The sequence below is a fragment of the Gorilla gorilla genome, chromosome 6 (genome assembly GCF_029281585.2).
Source record: "Gorilla gorilla gorilla isolate KB3781 chromosome 6, NHGRI_mGorGor1-v2.1_pri, whole genome shotgun sequence".
Lineage (NCBI taxonomy): Eukaryota > Metazoa > Chordata > Mammalia > Primates > Hominidae > Gorilla > Gorilla gorilla.
In genome coordinates, this window is record NC_073230.2 from 129,218,629 (window position 1) to 129,235,908 (window position 17,280).

Sequence of the window (17,280 nt, forward strand, 5' to 3'; positions counted from 1 at the left end):
GAGGCATCACACTACTTGACTTCAAACTATACAACAAGGCTACAGTAACCAAAACACCATGGTACTGATACTAAAACAGACATATAGACCAATGGAGCAGAACAGAGACCTCAGAAATAACACCACACATCTACAACCATCTGATCTTTGACAAACCTGGCAAAAACAAGCAATGGGGAAAAGATCTCCTATTCAGTAAAGAGTGCTGGGAAAACTGGCTAGCCATATGCAGAAAATTGAAACTGGACCCCTTTCTTACACCTTGTACAAAAACTAACTCAAGATGGATTAAAGACTTAAATATAAAACCCCAAACCATAAAAACCCTAGAAGAAAACCTAGGCAATACCATTCAGGACATAGGCATGGACAAAGTCTTCATGACAAAAACTCCAAAAGCAATTGCAACAAAAGCCAAAATTGACAAATAGGATATATTTAAACTAAAGAGGTTCAGCACAGCAAAAGAAACTATCATCAGTGTGAACTGGCAATCTACAGAATGGGAGAACATTTTTGCAATCTACCCATCTGACAAAGGTCTAATATCCAGAATTTATAAGGGACTTAAACATATTTACAAGAAAAAAACAAACAACCTCATCAAAAAGTGGGCAAAGTATATGAACAGACACTTCTCAATAGAAGATATTTACATGGCCAACAAACATATGAAGAAAAGCTCAACATTGCTGATCATCAGAGAAATGCAAACCAAAACCACAGTGAAATACAATCTCATGCCAGTCAGAACGGCCATTATTAAAAAGTCAGGAAACAGGCCAGGCTCAGTGGCTCATGCCTGTGATCCCAGCACTTTGGGAGGCTGAGGCGGGTGGATCATGAGGTCAGGAGATCCAGACCATCCTGGCTAACACAGTGAAACCCCGTCTCTACTAAAAATACAAAAAATTAGTCAGACATGGTGGCAGGCGCCTGTAGTCCCAGCTACTCAGGAGGCTGAGGCAGGAAAATGGCCTGAACCTGGGAGGCGGAGCTTGCAGTGAGCCCAGATTGTGTCACTGCACTCCAGACTGGGCAACAGAGCAAGACCCCCTCTCAAAAAAAAAAGAAAAAAAAAAGTCAGGAAACAATAGATGCTGGCAAGCCTGTGGAGAAACAGGAACACTTTGACATTGTTGGTGGGAATGTAAATCAGTTCAACCATTGTGGAAGACAGTGTGGTGATTCCTCAAGGATCTAGAACCAGAAATACCATTTGACCCAGCAATCCCATTACTGGGTATAGACCCAAAGGAATATAAATCATTCTACTATAAAGACACATGCACACATATGTTTACTGCAGCACTATTTACAGTAGCAAAGACATGGAACCAACTCAAATGCCCATCAGTGATAGACTGGATAAAGAAAATGTGGTACATATACACTATGGAATACTATGCAGCCATAAAAAGGAATGAGATCATGTCCTTTGCAAGGACACGGATGAAGCTGGAAGCCATCATCCTTAGCAAACTAACACAGGAACAGAAAACCAAACACCACATGTTCTCACTCATTAGTGGGAGCTGAACATTGAGAACACATGGACACAGTGAAGGGAACAACACACACCAAGGCCTGTTGACATGTGGCAGGTGAGGGAAGAGAACTTAGAGGATGGGTAAATAATAGGTGCAGCAAACCAACATGGCACACATATACCTATGTAACAAACCTGCACGTTCTGTACATGTATCTTTTTTTTTTTTACAGAAATAAAGGAAAAAAAATGGGTATACTACCGAAAGTAACTTACAGATTCAGTGCTAATCCTACCAAACTATCAATGACATTTCTCATGGAATTAGAAAAAAATTCTAAAATTCATATGGAACAAATAAAAAGCCTAAATAGCCAAGGTGATTCTAAGCAAAAAGAACAAGGCCTGAAGCATCACACTACCCAATTTCAAACTATACTACAGGGCTTCAGTAACCAAAAGAGCATGGTACTGTTACAAAAATAGACACATAGACCAATGGAACAGGTTAGAAAACCCAGAAATAAAGTCACACACCTACAACAATCTGACCATTCTGGACACAGGCTTTGGGAAAGATTTCATGATGAAATCTCCAAAACCAATTGCAACAAAGACAAAAATAAACAAGTGGGGCCAAATTAAACTAAAGAGCTTCTGTACAGCAAAAGAAACCATCAAAAGAGTAAACAAGTAACATGCAGAATGGGAGAAAATATTCACAAACTATGCATCCGAAAAAGGTCTAATATACAGAATCTACAAGGAACTTAAATAACAAGCAAGCAACAAAGAACCCCATTAAAAAGTGGGCAAAGGATATGAACAGACACTTCTCAAAATAAGAGACACACATGGCCAACAAGCATATGTAAGTTGCTCAAATCACTAATTATTATTGAAATGCAAATTATAGCCACAATGAGATAACATCTCACACCAGTAAGAATGGCTATGATAAAAACGTAAAAAAAAACCAGATGTTGGTGAGGTAAAAAAAAACCAGAGAAAGGGGAACACTTACACACTTCTGGTGGGGACGCAAATTAGTTTAGCCACTGTGGAAAACAGTCTGGAGATTTCTCAAAGAAACTTAAAGCAGAGCTATTATTCAACCCAGCATTTCCAATATGAAGTATATACCCAAAGGAATGTAAATTATTCTACCACAAAGACACCTGCATATGTATCTTCATCACAATGCTATTCACAATAGAAAAGAAAAAAAAATCAACCTAAATGCCCATCAATGGTAGAACAGATAAAGAAAATGTGGTACATATACGCCACAGAATACTACACAGCCATAAAAAACAATGACATTGTGTCCTTTGCAGCAACATGGATGGAACTGTAAGCTATTATGCTAAGCGAATTAATGCAGGAACAGAAGACCAAATACTGCATGTTCTCACTTATAAGTGGGAGTCAAACATTGAGTACACATGGACATAAAGATAGGAACAAGAGACATTGGGGCCTATTTAAGGGGAGAGGGTGGAAGGAGGGGGAGGGTGGAAAAACTACCTACAGGGTACTAGGACCACTACGTGGGTGATGAAATTATTTGTACACCAAAACCTAGTGACATGCAATTTACCCATGTAACAAACATGCACATGTAACCCTGGAACCTAAAATATCAGTTGAAAAAAGAAAAAAATACAAAAACTCCAAATCAGCCATATTAACAACTGTTCAACAATTGTCATTTGAAAAAAAGATACAAATATCGTTTCAGTAACGTTTTTAATGAATAAAAGAAATATGGAGAAGCTGTAAAATAATTTTAGAAAGCTTCTTATAATTCTATATTAATACAATTTAAGTATATAACACACATGAACCCTTTAAGAGATTATGAGTAACATGTGTAACAAAAGAAGAAAAGCTTTAATTGATCAATAAATCTGGAACACCTAGGAAAAACTGTTTCAAAAAAGTAATCTAAAAATGGTGCAAATCTGAATCAATTATAAGTGACTTCTTTTAGAATTTCAAAATGGTTTCCATAATCTGTAATGTATGTCAGCACATAGAAAAAAACTGAAAAACTCTCATACTCATGATATTAAGTGAGCATACCAAAACCATGTAAAACACAAAAGTTTACCATAAATTAGGAAAATGATCAATGGAATAAAGACATAATTCGCAAGATACAAACTATAAAAAGTAATTGATCTGTTGTTAGTATTTAAATTACTTTTAATCAAGTAAATTAAAATTAAAATTGTACATTATTTTGCTTTTCTACTTGGAAAATACTTTTCAGAAATATGTTATGTATTCCTGAGCAGTAAAATGGGCAACTTCACACATGCTGATAAGAATATAAAATGGCACATTTCTGAAGGGCAGTTCCATGATATACATAATGAAAATTTCAAAGATAAAAATTATTTCAGCCAGTAATTCCACTACAATAACTGTTTATAAGAAAGTAGTTAAATATGTGCACAAAAATTTAAGTACATAATTTTCATTCTTACCATCTTTACAGTGGCAAGAAAACTGAAATTATGTTAGGGTACAACAAATATATGATAGATTAATTATTTTTTGATGTATCCACATCATAAAATCGTATATTTATATCAGTTTAGAATAATATTCCGTTATGTAGAAAACACTTATGTTAAATTAAAAATAGAATGTATAACTGTATGACCCAATAATGCTCATTTTTTAATTGACAAATAAAAAATTGTATATCTTTATGGGGCACATCATAATGTTTTGGTATATGTACACATTGTGGAATGGCTAAATCAAGCTAATTAACGTATGTATTACCTCATAAACTTATTTTTTCGTGGTGAGAACTCTTAAAATCTACTCTTTTAGCAATTTTGAAGATACACTACATTGTTGTTAACTATAGTCACCATAATGTACCATAGACCTCTTTCAATTTGCTTCCCCTGTCAAATAAATTTTGTATCCTTTGACCAACATCTTCCTAATAATATTTAAAGGATTATAATTTAGTTATATGTATATAAAAATATAAAAACATGTCAGATTGGACCTTACCTGGTAAGCGGGTCTGGAGCTAATATATGGTTAAAGAAAATGTATCAAATATCAATCAATTGGTTAAACCGTATGCAGACAGGGGAGGCTAACATGTCCTGTGGAATTTACTAGGACATGACTAAACTCAAACTACTACCAGAATCTCGTCCTCCCTCCTCTCTTCTCCCTCAATAAGCCATGTATGGGCAAAACTCTGGTAAGCTGTTAACCAAGGGAGGGAGGAATAAAGCTCTTTACCTTTCCAAACTCGAGTCAAATAAAGGGGCTTCCTTCAAAGCAAATAAAATGAATCCAGGGGAACTACTCAAAGGGATTGGGGGCAGGGCGTAGTCTTATAGGAAAGAGAGACTAGCGTCTTATTTCACACTTTTTTATATAGTAAATTGCACTTTGCCTCCTACATTCATTTAAGCAAAGGCTGAAGGGACTCAGAGAAAAACAGTAGATCAGAAAAGCATCTATGGAATTGGCTGCAATATCCCCTGTGATGGTTCATATTGAGTGTCAACTCGATTGGATTGAAGAATGCAAAATATTGTTCCTGGGTGTGTCTGTGAAAGTGCTGCCAAAGATTAACATTTGAGTCAGTGGACTGGGAGAGACAGACCCACTCTCAGTCTGTGTAGGCACCAACTGATCAGTTGCCATTGCAGCTAGAATAAAGCAGGCAGAAGAACGTGGAAGGATTTGACTTGCCGAGTCTTCCAGCCTTCATCTTTTCCCCGTGCTAGAGGCTTCCTGCCCTCAAACATCAGACTCCAAGTTCTTCAGCTTTTGGACTCTTGGACTTGTACCAGTGGTTAGCCACCAACTCTCAAACCACAGACTGAAGGCTGCACTGTTGGCGTCCCTACTTTTGAGGTTTTGGCACTTGGACTGGCTTCCCTGCTCCTCAGCTTGAAGATAGCCTATTATGGGACTTCACCTTGTGATGGTGTGAGTCAACACACCTTAATAAACTCCCCTTCATATGTACATATCCTATTAGTTCTGTCCCTCTGGAGAACCCTGACTAATATATCCCCATTTGTAAGATTCCTGTGGGTAAAGTATAGGGCACTGTGGTAGTGGGGATGGTGATGTACAAAGTGAAGAAGTCCTGCACAGAAAACCTCCAAAGAGAGTGAACTGTGCAGTTGGAGGCCCCCAAGGTTCTCCATAACAAGCACACACGAGGCTCAACATTTGCAGTCCTGCCATGAAGTATGTTGTCAGGTGACCCGTGTTAGTGAAAAGTCCTCTCCCATTCCTACTAGAGGAAAGTAGTGAAGACATTTAATTATCCCAGAGGATGACTTATCTGTATTCCGGGTCATATGAGTACAAGTTTAAACAACTTTGGATGGAAAAGGAAGAGGCCACAAAGCTTTCAACTGAATATGGAATTGGAATTTTTCAAAAGACTAGACCCAATTGAAATTTATAAAAATTGAAAGAAATTAAAATCTACGGATTTTCCAAAGCAGTCATTTAGGAATGAAGAAAAAAAAAAAAGGAAATTCACCAACATGGTAAAAGGTTATGATTGGAGAAAACTAAAACCATTTCTTTTCTGGAGTCCACTGATTAAAAATTGTTTAAAAATCAGTTAAAAGTAATTGCTTGACAAGAAAATGAATAACGGAAAAATAGCCTAGTATTATCGCTTATAAAACTTCACATAATAATTTTGACTACAGTCTTAGAAAGGACTATGTAAGATAATTTATTCAATAACCTGGGAGTGGGGGCAGAACTCTTTATAGCTAACATTTTATGGCAGCCCTAAGTTGGTCAGCTTAATTAATTTCTATCTCAATTAAACTAGCTAATGTCTAACACTTAGCTTTAGAATTTTGAAGACTAAATTACCTATTAAATCTATGACACGAAAATTGAAGGTTTCAGCCAATTATCTGGATAAATATAAAGTACTGCTTAAGGATAGTTCTGGCCAACTCCACACGTCCCTTTGAAACAGTTCTTTAGGTTAAAGGATGTTGACAATTCCTGGAAGCAAATGCAGGTTCCCGATTTTATGACTTCATTTTCTTTGCCTCTGTAAAATCACAGGGATCACTCATCAAACAATAACCAGGACATGTACTTGCCTAGATCCTAATGATTCATTATAACACAAGAATCTGGGGAAATAGGGCTGGAGCCAGACTGTTAAACTCTAGCTCTGGCCCTTCTTGGCTGGGTGACTGGGCAAGTTATGTGACTGTGCCTCAGCTTCTTCATTTTTACAAAGCAGCTAATAGCTGTTTTGCTTGATAGGGTTATTATTAAAAAGAAAACCAAATAAAATACAAAAATCACTCAGAATATCAGTATTAACCAAGATATTGATTTTGAGAGATTATTACTGTATACAGCTATTGACAAAAATTAAAACAATCAGTATTTCTGAAAATTTTTAAAAAGTAATAAGCATCAATTGTCCTACCTTTTCCTAAATGGTACTATTTTCACCTTCATACCTGAACCATATTATTTTAACATCCTGACGTTTTTCTGGATTATATTTCGATACTCATGCAGCTCAGTATAAGAAATAGGTATAAAGAGATTGCAGATGTATGTTCTTTACATAAAATATCATACTTCTATAATCGAATAGAAGCAAAATTCTTTTTCCTCTGTTAACAAAAAGATATATACTTGCTTTCATCATTGAATGATTTTTTTTTTTAGTTTTACATCTGGGAAACAGGGTATATTGATATTGAAGCCATATTACACTGGAATTTTTATATAATATTCTCTCCCCTTTACATATCTTACATTTTATTATTGCAAACATTGAAGCTGAAATTAACTCAAATCCTGTGTTGATGCAGGAATAATTTAAGTTATAAAATTAACTCAGAAGATTATGTGTAAATTGTGATTGAAACAGACTCTCCCGTCTTGTAGAACTATAATTTCTCTGCAAAGTGAAATCCAACCAATAATTAGCATTTACCGCTGGGCACGGTGGCTCACGCCTGTAATCCCAGCACTTTTGGAGGCTGAGGCCGGCGGATCACGAGGTCAAGAGATTGAGACCATCCTGGCCAAAATAATGAAACCCCGTCTCTACTAAAAATACAAAATTTAGCTGGGCATGTTAGTGCGCGCCTGTAGTCACAGCTACTGGGGATGCTGAGGCAGAAGAATCGCTTGAACCTGGGAGGCGGAGGTTGCAGTGAGCTGAGATCGCGCCACTGCACTCCAGCCTGGACAGAAGAAGACTCTGTCTAAAATCATACTAATAATAAGCATTTACCAGTAATTTATATAAAAAGCAGGAATCAATCTCTAATATAATTTGCCTGTGATAAAAATACATCTAAAATCCCTATTGCTGGTGGCTTGCATAGAGAGACGGATAGAAAAAAACAAAGGAAAGACTGGTTGAGAGAGACAAATGTGGAAGAGAAGGTATGATAGAAAAAGAGGGAGAGGGAGTAAGGGAAGGAAGAAGGTGGATTAAGTTTAGTTACTAGTGCAAACATTGTAGACCACATTTTCCACAGTCATTTATGAGCTAGGGGTTAGTGAGGACAAGTTATCCTTTTATTTCACGGCCAATCACCATCAAGAAAGGGAGAACCTTTGGGAATATTTTAATTGGGAAAGTAGCATACAGTTATACATGGGTTTGTTAATGCCCATAATTGTTTTCCAGAAAGAAATAGATACATACATATTTTTTACTTTGTTTGATACATTAAATATAAATCCTGTGCCTTACACAAGGACTGACTGAATTTCAGTTTGTCCTGGGTTAGAAATTAGAAAGAAGACTCATAGAACACCGAATAGATCCAGTTTACTTAAAGTACACAAATGAAGTAATGTAGCATTTATCCAAACAGTAATTGCATCAGGAGTCTTTGCAACATCTCAGATGTAGCTTCTTGGCCCCCTGCCTCAGGAGAAGTGCTGTATTGCAAGAGCTGAAATTAAAACAAGCTAATGTAGATAACTGAAATTTAGGAAAGCAGCCTGTATAATTTTGCACTTAAATCTTATACTGTTTCAAGTAATCCCTCTTGGAGGATATGCCAATGGAGTATAGCTACAATCTACCAATCAGAGGTTTAATCATGAATAATTTTGGTACCTGAGTACAATCTGCTTGATACAGCATGAACAAAGAATGCCATGTTTATTTTAACTTAGTACTTGTTAGAAGGCAGAATTGCAAGAAAAATATGGAGTCATGTTGCCAGATCTCCGTGGATTTGGCATAAGAGCAGATCAAATGAACAAAATATTGAAGTCTAAATTTTTTTTAAATATTTAAGCATTATCTACAAATTTTATGTATTAGAAAACTTTAATTGAGGAATACTTTATAGGAGGTCTGCAATATATTACTAGAAGTGAAGCGAAAAGGGTAACAAATCAAACTTGCCAAGATCATTCATTGATTCTTTTTTTTTTTTTTTTTTCGAGATGGAGTTTCGCTCTTGTTGCCTAGGCTGGAGTGGAATGGCGTGATCTTGGCTCACCATAACCTCCGCTCCTGGGTTCAAGTGATTCTCCTGCCTCAGCTTCCCGAGTAGCTGGGATTACAGGCATGTGCCACCACGCCTGGCTAATTTGTACTTTTAGTAGAGACAGGGTTTCTCCATGTTGGTCAGGCTGGTCTCAAACTCCCTGCCTCAAGTGATCCACCTGCCTCGGCCTCCCAAAGTGTTGGGATTATAGGCATGAGCCACCACACCTGGCCCCATCCATTGATTCTTGATCAGGATTTAGCATTAGGATTACTTTCCTTTGAAGATGCAAAACACTTGCCATCAGGCTGAGATTCATTTTAATAGTTAAACTTATTAAAATGTAATGTAGGTACCACTTTCAGATCCCAAACAGCGTCTGACAATAAGTGCTGAATAAATAAACGAATATTTGTTAAGTTAATTAATTTGTTAATTACAGTTTTTTTAGAGCATTCATGTTTTTTAATTTTGGAAACCTACTTTGAGTCCCCAAATGTATAGCATTGATTCAAAATCTTGTTTTACAAGCATTACAAAATCCAGTGCCCCAAAATCATGCTATGTTGACCTGTTCTGCCAGTATCATTAAAAATGTATGCATCCCTCATTAGTATGTTATGACAATTAATATCATTGAGAAAATTAATGTCCTAGGCGATGAGGACTTGTATCTTCACTACCAGTTCTCCTTTTTTAAGACATTGGCTAAAGAAACACATTGATCATAATATGCAAACATTTATTTTTTTCTATTTGGTCAGTGTTTGTGACAACCAATGCTTATTAACTGTTGGACCCAGTACAATCTGTCACATGTAATTGATATTACCAGAACTCATCAGGTTCTTCTTTTCCCTGGTATAGTTACGATAGCTTCTAAAACAACTAATGTTATAGTCAGTTGCCAGCGTTTGCTGGTTCCTGCCTTTACCCTGTCTTTCTTATTTTTGTATCACAGTTACTTCTATTTTTTATTATCTAGTATGAGGATGTACAAGTCATAGTGGGTAAGATGGCTATGTAATAACCCTCAAACCTTAAAGGAGTAGCAATGTACATGTTTATTATTCATTTATGTCAAAGAACAAATAGTCCCCAAAAGTAGGAAGAAAAGGTTAAAATTTGTGCAGTCATTCAGAGACACAGGATGACTGAAGCTTGGCCATCTGTAATACATGGCTTCAAATTCAAAATGGTGACACCCAGTCAAAAGAACAGGGAAATAAATTGAAGCACAGCTCTTAACTGCCCCACATCAGAAGCGACATATCACTTGTGCTCAGAATTCATTGGTGGGAATAAGTCATATGACCCCAGGTAATCAAAAGGGTTACAAAACATATTTTCACAGTGCCCAAGAAAAGGAAAAAGTTTGAGGATCATCTGGTCAGTATCTGACATTAATTTCACATAAATGTGTGGATGTTACAGATTTGTTCATTTATCATCATCATCCTTATCATCCTGATACAAAAATTGCCATGATATTTCCATTGTGAACACTCACACAGTTTCCTGAAAGGATGCTAAGTCTAAAAAAATTATTTTATTCCAGGCAATATAAAGATATTGGAGATTCTTCCTGCTTTTTTATTTACCAAAGACAGCAATGTAACTAAGCTCTTGCTTCATTTTAAATAGTAGTAAAATTCAACATAAGGGCACTAGGGATACACATGAGCCAAGATTGCTGCAGCTACTGGGTCAATTTTAGCAGTGACATAATGGAAGGGATCTATATTTAAGATGACCGAAAATTTATTTTTCGATTTAATATATATTCCTGTACTTTTTGTATTTCTTTTTTTACTAATAGGGTTTTATTAACAAACTAAGGCTTTTTTGTGACATTGACGACAGTTACTTTGAACATGAGTTAAAGCCCTGTCAGGCTCCATTGAGAGGCTAATCAGAGTTTTCCACGTGAGTGATGTTTAGGTCCAGTCACTTGTGACTGTAATCAGAAAGCTGGTCTGACTTCTGTGACAGCCGAATTGTGTCAGAATTGTCTTAAAGATATACTATATTCTCTTACAGGTAGAACTTAACTTATTGTTTGCTTTCACAAATTGTTATAAAACTCTAAAACTTTATGTAACTAAGTTTTGGATTTCCTTTTACCCTTCACACTTTAAAGAGAAAACCATCATCACTTATTTTTATTACTGAAGCCTAAAATTCTAAAAGTCATTTTGTGTGTTTCATTTGCTGGGCTTTTTCTATTCCCAAATTCATTCATATGCAGAATTACCCATGATATTCTGGAGAAAACAGGATGTCATTCTCTAAATGAAACACTTGGAAGGAGGATTATTTCTATTTCAAGCCTCCAGTTTATTTTAATTTATTTGCTGATGGAGCCAAGATCTGCAAGGAACAGTTCCACATTCTCATGCTGATTCTAAGTGCAAAAATCTACATCATGACCTTTGTATTAACAGACACAATATAGCTTTAAAAATAGAGCATTCTAGCTGTATGTGCCAAGGCCCTAGTAGATTCAAATCTAAGCAGACATTACTACAGAAAAGCTTCAGTCTTGAGAAGAGCAGCTTTCACACAAGTGAATGAGAATTTAAAGAAAAAAAAAAGAACAAAAAAAGAAGAAAGAATACTGGGCTTAAAATACATTGTCAGAGTAGCAGCATCCAAAATACAGTGAAAATATATGCCTCAACTTAAGCAGTTTTTGTCTGTCACTCACTTCATGGTCTACAATCACACTCAAGGGAATAATATCAAGGCGATGCTTCTGTTTCCTCAGAATCCATTTCTCCCAGGTGCTCCACTCTATCTCCATGAGTAATCTTCTGCTTGGCACTAAAGGGAGACTGAGACTGCTACTCACACTGGCTTGCGCTGGCTCCTAGATGTTGTCAAATCAGTGACTTAATGTACATTTTCTCTGCTTGTGTTCACTCTTCACACTCTTCTAAGACCACAGAACAAGATAAATAACCACCAACATATCTGGAGTAAGCTATATGATGTAAAAATAACTGAATAGCAGGTGTTTTGTTAATACATAGGTTGTCACTGATTAATATATCCTTGGAGGTGAACATAATTATTTCAAAGAGGGGACTGTTGAAATCATTAAGCATGTGGTCTCTGGGGGACCAGACAGGCTCTTAAAGGAACTGGCTCTTAAAGGAACTATTTCCTCAGAGGGTGGGGTAATAGATCCTAATTACAGGATCAATTAACAGTGTACAGCATTGCATGGTTTACTTCAGGTGACTTATTTAATACATCAACCTTGTGAGTTAGATGCCATCAGTATTATCTATAGTTTTCAGCTGAAGAAATGAAGGTTTGCAGAATTTAAGTGATTTAAGCTGTTTTAGAGTTAGTATGTACCAGAGTCATCATTTTATAAAACTCTGATCCCAAATCTTATGTTTTTATTTTTTTTCTAATATGCTAGTGATTTTCAGATTGTATTCTGCAGTGATATGGGTCTCTGAAAAGAAACTTCAGGGGCCACTATAAGGAGCAAGTAGAGACTCAAAGCAAATATGAATTCAGCACCATCCCTCCCTATATCCATCAAAGCAACTCCATTTTTATTGGTTGTTTAAATTGGGATTTTATGTAAGATTACATTTAAACATTAAAAAAGATAGTTCCAGTAACAAGTCAACAAAAACAACAAGATTTTAGTACAAAACATTGTACTACAATCTTGTTTCTTTTTCCAAACAGAGACTGCTCAAAGTGATTCCTCAGTAAATAAATTTAGTCTATCAAGTTTACCTAGGAAAACACAGCGAGGGTTAAGATCGAGTTTTTGTTTGTTTGTTTGTTTTTAAGAGACAGGGTCTCACTCTGTCACCCAGGCTGGAGCGCAGTGGTGCAATCATAGCTCACCGCAACCTCGAACCCCTGGGCTCAAGCAAAGATCAGGATTTTTTTTAAGGATAGTATATTCAGGTATATTTTTTTCGGTGCTAATTTTGTTTAAAGATGAAGTTCTTGCGTCGTTGGTTTAACAAATGTCCTAGTTATTAATGCCTATGGGGAATCTGCACAGTGTCTCTTCTATGAGAAGATAGATCCCTTTATGACAAGACCCCAGTTCTTGGTCATAGATGATTGAATTAAGGTTGACATCTAACCCAAGTTGGGCCAATTTTATTACCTCCCCAAATAAAAAAATAGATTGGTACAGCAGGTTAAAGCTGGAAGCTGAGTCACCTTTATAGTGTGACTTCACAAACTACAGAATTGTCCAGGTTTCTGGAGAGTCTACTTGATAGACTCTCCTATTCTTCTGCGTTGGAGGCTACAGCTGTTCTCATCAGACAAATGACTTCTTTCCCTGGTAGGCAACCTAGTATCTGACTCTCCCACTACAAAATTGTCAGAGATCCTCTCTTTCTCAGATATCCTGTGTCTGCCCAATTCTAAAGCTGCCTTTTTTTACAACAAAAAATATGTTACCTAAGAAAGCAGTAATTTTAAAAACTAATTGGAAGCAGTTGTGTTCTGGAATGCAGAGGTGTTTCCCTTTATTTTTATTCTTTCTTATTAATGAATTGAAGAAAATTAGTTAATTCCTATTATACTTTATAATGTTTTTTAAATCTGTCAATAAATAAGAGAATTTTCTTAATTTATTTCTAGTATATTTTATAACATATGAATATAGGTAAATTTTTATCTCTATTAAGTCTATTAAATCAATGGGAATGTTCTTCAGATATTAAATCCAACTTCTTTTTTCTCAATTTCTACCTCTAATCCTAGAAATGTATTTTCATATTTGAGGACTCTTCATTTTGTATGGTTATCATTCTGCTAAAACATTTTAAAGCAGGTTAATTAATTTTGTAATATTGTCTCAAGTGTGATCATTACTGCATGTGACATTTTACCTAAGTCCATATACTAAAACAGGACTATTCTGAACTGTTCAACATGTAAAGTAAAAGCCCTATTTTACATCACACTCTGTTTAAACAGAAGTATGAAAAGTATAAAATGAAAAACTGTATATAAAGGAAGATTTTACTGATTATGACTAAGTTTTTAAAATTTTATTGTATTTCACAGTATATTATTTTATTAACCTAGAGGAAAGGAGGACACCTTGCACAACTTTTAGCCCCCATCATTATTCAATTAAATAGACTATTTGGAAAATAAAATTCTCATGGTAAACTGCTGAATTGCGTCATTCTGAAAGTCTTCTAATCATTTTTATGGTTTTTTCTTAATAGTTATACATTATTGCCTTATGTTCTCTTGGTTCAGGTGTCCATCAATTCACAATTTATTACAATAACCTCCCAACTGTCCTTCATATCTCTGGCTCCTTTTTTCCTTGCCATCTCAAATCCAATTCAACTTATACCCAACCCATAAATTATTCCTCATCAACACCAAATTTATCTTTCATCAGCTTGCTAAAAAACAAACAAACGAAACTATAAAAGTACTTTAATCCCATTTTCAGAAAACAATTTAATACTTTGGAGAGGCAGGCAGTGGTCTCTGAATTGATATCATTTGGCCCAACACAAACTGCTTTCATAGAACCAGGCATCTTTAATACATTTTATTTTAATCCTTATAATAAATTTGTTAAGAGCATTTAGTTATTCCTGTTTTATAGCTGAAGAAACTGAGTCCCAGAGAATTTAACTAATTTTCCTAAGTTACATAGTAGAGGCATCTGACTTTGAACCCAAGTCTGTTGGGATTCCATGAAATACTTCATGAAAAATAGATCCCAAGGTCAAATAACTTTAGTAAAATAAAGTATGATATATATCCATCATGGAAATTCAAAATTTCCATTATCATTTTAAATAACTTAAGAGATATACAATTATAAGTGTATCCTAATTTGATTAATTTTGCATTTTCCAAACAAATTAGACCTCACTACCTTTTTCATGTGTCACTAATATTATCACTAGTAGACTATTGTAGAATTATTTTCGTCTGCCTAATAAATATGTCTTTGTGGCTTTACTGGGAACTTCTCCCTACTCTATGCAGCCACAGTTATACTCCCAGTTATATATCCACCCCTTCCTATCACAATGATAGACACATTACTCAGGTTGTTCAATGAAAACACCAGATACCATGGACACAGTACATATTTAAAAACTAACAAATGATATAGCCAAAACCCATTAGAATCTTTCCTGAGCATTAGAAAAGTTACCTTTACACAGGCATCTTTATATCAAATGTGTGTAGAATAAAGCCAAACAAAGTCAAGAGATAGAATAAGTAGCTGAGATATCCTAGGTCCAACTATGTCTACAATAAACCTTGCCCTCAAATTCGCAGACAAAAAGACCAATAAATTCTCTTTTGGACTAAGTTTATTTGAATTGAGGTTTGGTCACTTGCAACCAAAAATTGTCCTGACACATAAAAAGCCTGTGACATTTGTGTACCACACAATGTACACTGTCAAAAACTGCACAGATCTGTGCTAAAATGCATTTAATTACCTTCATAACACTGTAGATCCCAATAAACAATTTTTTTCTAGGTTATCTCCCTTCAACTATCATTTCTTTGTGATTTAATGCATATGTAACTACTCATCAAATGACAGAGGCTTTTTTCCTTCTTGTTGTTTATCATTAAATATTTACCCATGATAAGCTTTAGTCATATTGTTATTTAGCTAGTTACTATAATCCAGTTGTAGGTCAGATTTCCTAGAAGCTTTGCCCTGAATGGGGATTCTTGTGCTAGCCACTTATTAAGGTACTGTGCTTAGGTGAAACATAAAAGCAAGTGAGAAAAATAGAAGGGAAGAAGCTTATGAAGATGTACATGCAGATAAAATCTAGCCTCTGTCTCATCCCATAGGGAGTTCTAGCTCAGGAATGTTTAGAGTCATCCTACACTGAAGCAAAATGTCTCCCTTTTATTTAGGTCAATTCTAAAAAGAATATAACTGCAACTGTTCCCACCAACACTCACAGAAAGTGAGAGACAGGTGCTTTCAGTCCAGAAAAGGTATGCTGGCAAGGCTACAACAGAGTCAACTGCAACCCCCAATTCCTTCCAACATGTCCTTGAAATAGTTTTGAGAAACTGCATGGTATAACCTAGAAAGAATTCAATTATTACAGTAAGATTGATCTAGATTAAATTTCAGCACTGGTGCTTAATTTTTTGGTAAACTTGGACAAATCGTTTCACATCTATTGGCCTAGGAATAAGAATACATTCCTTTCTTTGTAATGATAAAAGGTAATATATTTAAAGATTTTGCCACATAAATAGGCACTGAATGGCCCATGTTAATGATATGTAAAATTAAGCAGCTTGGTGGTTTTTAAAATCTCAGTACTAGCTAAAATAACATTTATTATTTGATATACAAAAATAATTTAAAAGTAAATTTTTACTGAGCCTCTTCTCAAGAACAACAAAATCCAACAAGGTTTACATATCTAATACCCATTAAACTGCTTTACAGTCTTCATTCTTCCTCAATCCTGAACTGTACACCACAAGGCAGCTGCTTCTAACATTTCAGTCCTTCCTCCTCTAGCCTCCCCTAAGCTACCCCACAGATCACAACCTACAATAGGCCATCTTGAATTTTTCCTTCTGTATTTGTTTACTAAGTCTGCCACACAAAGTACCAAAGAGTAGGTGGCATAAATAATAGAAACTAATTTTTTCCCACCTTTGGAGGCTAGAAATCTGAGATCAAGCTGTTGGCAGAGTTACTTCTTCTGAGAACTCTCTCTCTCTAGCTTTTCCATGGCCATCTTCCCTCTGTGTCTTCACATGGTCTTCCCTCTGTGTGTGTCTGTGTCCTAATCTCCTCTTCCTAAAAGGACACCAGTCATAATGAATTATGGTGACCCCTCAATGACCTCACTTTAACTTCATCACCTCCTTTGAGGCCCTATCTCCAAATATGGTCATATTTTAAGGTACTGGGAGTTGGAACTTCAACATATGGATTTTGGGGGGAACACAATTCAGACCATAACACCTTTGCTTTTCCTGTAGCTAACACTTGCCAGACACTCTGTTTACTCCCGTGTATATTGTGTTAGCCTTTCTGACGTCACAATGTCTGCTTGTTACTCTTTATTGTGATATGCATAAAAATGACCCAGGAGTTAGTCTGGCAAAGGAAAATGCTCGTGGGTATTTATTGGGCAGGTGAGAGGGAGCAAATATGAATGGTCATGAATTTAAAATTTTTCTGTTACATTTTATAATAAAAATAGATTTAAAATAATTTAAAAATAGATCTTGTGGAAACACATCTCATTGAGACTCAAC

At 35.7% G+C, this 17,280-nt stretch overlaps 1 long non-coding RNA gene across 2 annotated transcripts in view; it reads right to left on the reverse strand.

The window, feature by feature from the left end:
- Positions 1-16,990, reverse strand: part of LOC129523787 (uncharacterized) — an 83,471-nt gene extending 66,481 nt beyond the window's left edge. Inside the window, exons 1-3 of one of the 2 annotated variants that reach the window (XR_008667402.1) lie at positions 16,670-16,990; positions 11,705-11,932; positions 8,310-8,451 (exon numbers count right to left, since the gene is read on the reverse strand). This is a non-coding gene — a long non-coding RNA (uncharacterized lncRNA). Of the gene's footprint in view, positions 1-8,309; positions 8,452-11,704; positions 11,933-16,669 lie in introns of those variants that run through there. The other variant, XR_008667403.2, reaches the window with a different exon arrangement.
- Positions 16,991-17,280: the final 290 nt, after the last annotated feature.